This window comes from Sorex araneus, chromosome 1 (genome assembly GCF_027595985.1).
Source record: "Sorex araneus isolate mSorAra2 chromosome 1, mSorAra2.pri, whole genome shotgun sequence".
Taxonomy (NCBI): domain Eukaryota; kingdom Metazoa; phylum Chordata; class Mammalia; order Eulipotyphla; family Soricidae; genus Sorex; species Sorex araneus.
The window spans coordinates 296,942,092-296,949,440 of record NC_073302.1 but is presented as its reverse complement, the minus strand read 5'-3'; the positions used below and the strand labels follow the sequence as shown (position 1 = coordinate 296,949,440).

The 7,349-nt window shown below is 38.1% G+C and overlaps 1 pseudogene; it reads right to left on the bottom strand.

Moving 5' to 3' along the window:
- Nucleotides 1-2,714: 2,714 nt before the first annotated feature.
- On the bottom strand, nucleotides 2,715-2,987 carry LOC101551939 (10 kDa heat shock protein, mitochondrial-like; annotated as a pseudogene).
- Between the last annotated feature and the right edge of the window lie 4,362 nt (nucleotides 2,988-7,349).

The following is a 7,349-nucleotide window of genomic DNA, read 5'->3' as shown; positions in this document are numbered from 1 at the left end:
CCCTGGAAGTATCTAGGAAACATGTTCCTGCCAACACCAGTCAAGTCTTGATTTAAACCACAAAATCAACCAAGGTTAGATTTCAAATTTTTAACCTCCATGAGGAAATATATTGCTGTTTCTAGGACGCCCCATTTATAGTGTTTTGAATTGAAGTCACAGGCATTAAGATATAACTTTATAGATGACATATAAACATATATGTAGAGAGAGAGAACCCGCATGACAGAGCCTGGCAAACTCCCCGTGGCATATTCAATATGCCAAAGATAGTAACAAGTCTCACAATGGAGGTGTTACTGGTGCCCACTCGAGCAAATCGATGAGCCATGGGATGACAGTGACAGATATATAGAAAGATTTATTTATATATACTGTCACTGTCACTGTCATCCCCTGGCTCATCGATTTGTTCAAGCGGGCACCAGTAACGTCTCTCATTGAGAGACTTATTGTTACTGTTTTTGGTATATCCAATACACACGGGTAGCTTGCCAGGCTTTGCCGTGCAGGCTCGATACTTTTGGTAGCTTGCTGGACTCTCCGAGAGGGGTGGAGGAATCGAACACGGGTTGGCTGCTTGAAAGCCGAAAGCCCAACCGCTGTGCTATCCTGATAGCACTTATATATACACATCTACTTATTTTATATACAAAGATATCAATAATAGTGGGTTAACTGTAACTGCTTATATAAAAAACACAGTGTATTATCAATGTCCTTGTCTTTTATATTTCCAAAGACCTACCCTTAAATATAAACATTTTTTCATTAAAAAGTCAACTGTGAAATTGCAAAGTTTTTCATGATTGGGGTCAGGTCTAACTAATGTTTCCACACATTCCAGCATTTCCCGCCAGCAATGCCCCTTCCTATTTTTTCTCCTACCCACTAATTTTTTAACTACCCTGTTTCTACAAGAAACAATTTTTTTTACAAGAAACAATTTTTTAAAAATCTGTTTCTGTACTGTGGTTTAAACACTGTTGTTGGTAGGGCTCAGGCATGATGCTCTGGCACCTTTCAGCACCTCCTCCTCCTCAGGTAAATGCTTCTCTCCATCACAGGCATCATCCCCCCTCCCCCGTCTTGACTCCCAGCCCCCTCAAGTGACAGGTTTCCTGCTGAAGACCGGGTCGCATGTGCATCCTTTCCATTGTCTTTGGGTGTTCGTTATTCCACCTGTATGTTTATTTATATCCCACCTGTGAGAGAGACCATTCTGTGTCGGTCTCTCTCCCCCTGACTAGCCTCAGTCAGCGTGATACTCTCCAGGGCCCTCCTTGGAGCAGAAAATTCCATGACTTTATCACTTCATATGGCAAGTATTCTTCCATTGTGTATGTATACCATAGTTTCTTTGCCCATCCAAAGAGCTACAGGAAATACCCTTATGTTTTTAAAATGGTTATATGTAGAAAGATAAAAGATAATCATTGACTGACCTGTGTGTTGCAACTGTGAATTCCATGAGGGCATGTGAAATTATGTGTCATAGATGAGAAGCAAGGTGATATACATTGTTAGAAGTGTATGTTCACACAAAAAGAAAATCAAAACTGTGAGTTTTTGCTAATTATTTCAAGAAGACACTTAAATAATATTTATATGAAACAGCTATGAACAAGGAAAGCAAAATAATTATTTTCTCAAAATATTTCAGTGTTATTATAAAGTAAAACACTAACATTCAATAACTTGTGTCTTTGAATGCTTCCATATTGCTAAACTGCTTGCTACAACCTGTCTCTCATCAACAGACTAGTTTTTCATCCTAGAGCTCTGTGTCTCACGGGTTATAGTCAGCAAGCTTTTGACACTTCTTACCTCTAATGTCTTACCTCTTGGTCTTAAAACATAAAATTCCTTGTCATTTATAAAGATCATCTAAAGATCTCTAAAGGAGTCTAAATTAGTACATTTTTCTAATTACATAGAATTTTCATATTAAAAACATATGACCACAGTATTTCTGGAAATATAACTTGGTTTAGTCGTTATGAAAAACTGTGTGGTGATGCCTCAAAATATAAAAATAAATTGCATACAATATAGATTATTTTGGCTATCTACCAAAATAATGTGAAAATACTATTTCAAAGATATGTATGCACCCTGGATTTATTACCATTTTATTTATAATAACCAAGAACAGAAATCAATCCAAGTGCCCATAAACAGATGAATAGATAAAGATTGATGCACATACACCAGTATAACTGAACATTCATTGTTCAGTGGCAAAAATATAGTCCTGCCATTTGCCACAATTATAATTACATAATAATTATAATTATGTAAAACTCATAAAATGTGTGCCTATACCCAGCTATCCCTTTAGGACAATGAAAGTGCCATTGGTTGTTCAATCTGCAACATTCACAAAGGTACTACTTACCGAACTTAATCAAAAATCAAAGTTAAATCAATGGAATGTTGGTGTTCTAAAATCTTTGGGTAAATGAGGGGTTTTTGGGAAGACTTAAAACATATTACTTCTTCATTTTTTCAAAGTTTTTTTCATCTATGTATATATTTTATTTAGAAGTATTTGTATCAGTGCAGTAAAACTAAAAGTTAGAGACTAATGCCATTAATTTAGGCATCATTAGCTTCTTATAAAAGGGAGACTTGGATATTATTTACATTATGAAAGATTTCAGAACTTCAGTGTTATGGGCAGCTTTATTGGATGCCGTTTCAATAGTGGCATTTCATCCTGCCCACTTTCCAAGAATGTCACCGTCTCTAAACTAGAAGTAATTGTTGTCATCTAGAACCACTCTGGTAGTAGAACTCTGTCTCCAGCTTCGACACACACTGGTTGAATCTCTCCACCCTTCCCTTGAGAGCCCGACCCGCCTGCACCACCTTCCCTTGGGATCTCTCAGGAAGCACAGTGCCTGCTTCCACTACAGCTTCAGCTGCACTCCTTTCAACTAGCACTCAAAGAGCTGAAGAAATCCTCTAAATGTCTGTCCCGTCATGACACTGACTGCCACACTCTGGGCTTCTGCAGGCATGCGGCTGGGTGGAGGGAACCCCATAAACAAGACCTATAAAGCACTAACAAGAATCACGAAGAAAGAGAGAGAACCCTAGTAAACCAAATCAGAAATGAAAGAGGAGACATCACAACAGAGAACCCGGAAACTCAAAGGATCATCAGAGATTACTTTGAGAGTCTTTACGCCATAAAATACGAGAACCTGGAAGAAATGAATCAATTCCTGGATTCCTATAACCTCCCAAGACTAAACTATGATTTGGAATACCTGAACAAAAGGAGAGAGAGACAGAAAGAGACAGAGAGAGACAGAGACAAAGACACAGAGAGACAGAGAGACAGAGACACAGAGAGAGAGAGATGGAGGTTTTACCTGCCACCAAGGTAGGTAGGGGGTTTGGGCAAGAGAAACTGGGGCATTGGTGATGGGAAATTTACAGCAATGAAGGGGTGGGTGTTGGGGGAAAATTTAAAATAAAGGTTACTTGGTTTAATTTCTTTGTGCTTCCTTTAATTCATAATTTCCTGCTCTCTTTTTGCTTCCTTCAGAATTCCATCTTGCTCTCTTTTTACAACCACAGTTGGCACTATAATTACTAAACCATGGAATTCAATAACCTATAGATTAGCATCAATGATTACATTTTGGTCTATTGGTTTTACCAAAATTAAAATCTGGTTAAGTACATTCTTAATTAAGTTGATGAAGTACACGTTATCAGTTCTGCACAGAATATTTAATTCTAATTTGTGTTTTCTAAAGCAACAGACTGTTTTAACATGTCTGGGTAGACTTAAAAGGATTCCTAAATTTGCCAATTGTGTGGATTATAGCAAGGTAACGATGCCTGTGTCTGATTTATAAAAGAAATAAAGAATATGTTGAGCAATGCAAAACACTCAGCAAATATTCTTGATTATTATGTTATCAATAAAACATATTATTTTATTTTAATGTGTTTTTGTTGGAGGGTTTTCCTTTGTGAAAGCATATGTTATCAAAAAAATAAGCAAGTGAAAATGAAATTTAGTGTGTGAAGTGTCAGCACAAATTGGCCTTTCTTTGTCAGTAGAAGAGGTAATTAGATCTATTTCTAGTTTTCAAAAGCCATTAATTTCTTGGTATTGCTACATCAAGTGTAAGGAGATTACCTTAAGAAGCTCTTTTAACGAGGACAAAATAATGAATCTTTGTTAGGACTTAAGAGCACATATCCTAAAACCTAAAATGTGACAAGACATTCACTGAAGAATGAACATTTCTCCATGCAAAATATTAAAGGTTAGAATAACATAGTATTTATTTTTTAACTCTTAAAGTGCTATTTTATTTATTTATTTATTTATTTGTGGATGAGGGGTGCATCAGAATAGGCAGTGCCCTGAAATTATGACTGATTCTGCACTCAGGCATCACTGCTGGCAGTGTCTGAGAGTGCTGGAATTTGATCTGGGTTGACAATGTGCAAGGCAAGTGCATTTGCTGCTATACTATCTTTTCAGTCCCCTAAAGGGTTTCTACTTTAGGTGGATCCCTCTGTCATATTTTCTTTCATCTTTTGTTAAAGTTCTGTGATCTTTATTTTATATATTTAAAAATTTACTCTGTGTACTAATTTTTTACTAATGTGATAAAATATTCTCTATACCAATATCTGAAAAAAATTTCCCCTAATTCAATATAATTAGAACTTAACCTTTGGTGGCTCAGACATGTTTAAAACAGATTTTTTCAGAGGGTGGCTTGAGCGCTAAGACAGCATATAAAGTGCTTTACTGGCACCGAAAATGGTCTTCTGAGATACCCCAGTCCGGATTCCTGAGCACAGAGCCAGGAATAATCCCTGAGCTACACTTGGTGTGGCCCAAATACCAAATACCAAAAGCATATGACTTTTATATCTATTTGTAAAATTGACACAAAGTTGATGTTAGAAGACATGAGGACATAGGCAAGCGGAAACACATAAAAAATTCAGAAGCAATTAGGAAATCAACACGTCTGTAAGAGAAGGAGGGGAAGGGTTAGAAGAGAGACGAGGAAAGGCTTGATGTGTTTGTAATGACCCTGGCATCTTACCGTGAGAGGAAGCCCGAGGTTGAGTTCCATCTCCCTGGACAGGTCAGCAAAGACAGGGTTGATGAGCATAGCCCTGGGTCTTCCTATTCCTCCACGGCTCTGTAAGTGGAAAACAGATGAAGGTGACTACGAGCATACTAAGAAATAGAAATGTGGAAGGATCAGAGTTTGAACTCAGTGTAAATGACCATTCATGAGGATTTTCTGCTCAAAGACATTCACTCTCAATGTAGGCAACTGTTGCTAGTTTAGCTAACTATAAAAGCCAGATAAACACAGGATTCCGACCGTAAAAGCAGGGAGGAGGAGAGATGACGTCAGGTGCATTAAGTGACTGATTTTTATGTGTGGCTACAGTTAGATTTGATGTCTTAGATATATTAGTTGTCCATTTCCCCAAATAAACTCTGTTTTTCTTTGAAATGGACTCATTGAAGCTATAAAAGGTTAAGGAATTTGCTCAGTGCCATACGACAACATAGATGGACATATTTTAGCCATTCTTTCTTCTGAATCTTCTGAGATTTAATTTTTTTCATTTCTTTTCTTATGGTACTTTATCTCCATATGGGATGCTCTTGTACGAATATCTGTAAGATTTATGTTGAAAACATACCTTCCCTTTCACCACTTTCTTTCAACTTATAAAGCATTAATGAACACAAGGAATGGATTCTATCATCTTAGAGGGGGATGATGGGAATCCGTTCTTTAAAGTACCTCCTACCATTTCCACAGTGTTTACTCTGGGTCAGGTAAGAAACTCTATGTTCTAAATGCCATCATTTGTAATACTCACATTAGGCCAGTAGATTAGAGAAAGATTTTTTAGTATTAGGAGGTAATGGTGCAGTTTTATCCATATTTTATTCCAACCAATGTTCATTACCCAAAAGACTGTTGAATATCTCTCAGTTTTCTATCAAAATCAATCTATGCATCTATTATATTACTACATTTCCTGTAGTACAACATTTATGCCATATATTATAAATGTATAAAGAAACACAGAGTCTCCTGCCTCCGCACCAGGCTGTCTTTACCAGGACATTTCAGAGGGGGGTGGGTTGAGTTTCCCTTCCTTCCCCAAACAGAGCCCCAGCAGCCGAAAACCTCCAGAACCCAGCCACAGCCATGCTTAAGGCACTTTCCGCATGTTTGGATGAGTCTCACACATGAAAGACTGGCAGAGGAACACAGTATATGGGACCCGTGACTGAGATCTTTAACCCTTCTCGGATTGGGACTGGGCCTCCTCCACCCAGATCCCCAGATCCCCAGTTTTCCAGTAGCTTTGCAGCCACACTCACAAACTGCCCCTGGTGCCATGTAATCTCATCAACGGCCAAGATCCAGAGACTATAAAACAAGTTCCTCAGAGACAGTGATGCAGAATCTTGCATGGCAGAACTGGGCAAGCTACCCGTGGTGTCTTCGATATCCCCAAAGCAGTAACAATAATGGGCCTCATTCCCCTGACCCTGAATGCGACAGGGACAAATGGAGACATTATTGGCACCTGCTCGAGCAAATCTATGAGCAATGGGATGACAGTGATAAAATAATATAAACACAGAAATATGCTGTAATATAAGTCAGCTAGGGCTAAATACATAGGATATATTTAATAAATATTTTCTATATACACGAACAAGTTAAAAACAAAATGTAAGCCGTTTTCAACTTCTGATGTTGCAAGTGTTCAAACTAATAGTATATTTAAGTTATTTATTCATTTATGTATTTTGGGCTACTCTCATTGGTGCTCCAGGTTTACTTCTGATTCTGAGATCAGAGAGCACTCCTGAAGTTGTTCATGAGAAGCTATTCAGTGCAGTACTGGGGATGAAATTTGGTCACTGTAAGGCAAGCATCCAACAGGTTGGACTATCTCTCCATTCTCCATGGCTTTGACTGCTGCTGCCACCACACACGCATGTCCCATGATTATATGGAAATGCTTTCTCTGATTGAACTTGTCTTTCTCATCATCAATGCCTGCAGTTTCAGTCAACAGGAAGCTGGGGGCAGAGAGAGCAGGGAGGTGTATGTGGACCTGGGACCTCCCTCTCTTGTCCCCATAGATGATGAAACTGGTGGCACTCCAGCTGTGTTTCAGAGCCTAGTACACGTGCATTTATACTTTCTTAGACTCCATGTGCCTTTACGCTATCTCAGACTTAATTTCCAGAAAAAGAGAGAAATAAACACACTTTTTTTTTAAATTTATTTATTTTTAATTAGAGAATCACCGTGAGGGTA